Below are 619 nucleotides of genomic sequence, written 5' to 3' on the forward strand. Positions count from 1 at the left end.
CCGGAGCCCCCGCGCCTGCGCCTGGCTGCCCGTGGGGTTTGACGGCTGGTCCCTGACAGGGGGTGACACTTGTCACCTGGACACAGCTCTAGGAAATGCCACCAGGGTCGGAAAAAGCTGGGATTTGGAAAGCAGAGCTGTTCTGCAGCATTTTGCATCCTCTCCTCCTGCTGGAGTCTGGGCAGAGCTCGGCTCAGTTCCTGGCACCGACAGCGTCTGCGGGAGGTCACCCAAGGTGAGTCCCATCGCCCACCCCTGAAAAGGCTTCCCACGCAGGGGACAGACCAACTCCTGAAATGCTCCAGAGCTCCAGGCAGGTGGGGTGGGTTATGGGGACACCCACGTACCCACCGCCGCTAACTTTAGACAACCATCGCCTCCGTGCCGGCGGCGGAGAGGAGCGGAGGTCTCTGGAGGACAATCTGGAGGCTAATTAGCGCCTGACTTGATTGCTTCAAACCACCCCCCGACGGAGACGCCATCTCCGGGCACCGATTACTCCAGAACTGATGCAGACAGCGATCCTGGGACACAGGCTGGCACCGGTGGGGTGACGCTGCGTCACCACATCTGTCCTGGGTGCTCCTGGCAACATGACCTTCTCTGCAGCTCCGTGTCT

General features: G+C 61.7%; 1 protein-coding gene across 1 annotated transcript in view; it reads right to left on the reverse strand.

Moving 5' to 3' along the window:
* Window positions 1-619, reverse strand: part of SAMD4A (sterile alpha motif domain containing 4A) — a gene marked incomplete at its 3' end in the record, with an annotated part of 94,597 nt that overhangs the window by 434 nt on the left and 93,544 nt on the right. The window lies entirely within an intron of this gene.

Source organism: Apaloderma vittatum, unplaced genomic scaffold (genome assembly GCF_000703405.1).
Source record: "Apaloderma vittatum isolate BGI_N311 unplaced genomic scaffold, ASM70340v1 scaffold205, whole genome shotgun sequence".
NCBI classification, from domain to species: Eukaryota; Metazoa; Chordata; class Aves; order Trogoniformes; family Trogonidae; genus Apaloderma; species Apaloderma vittatum.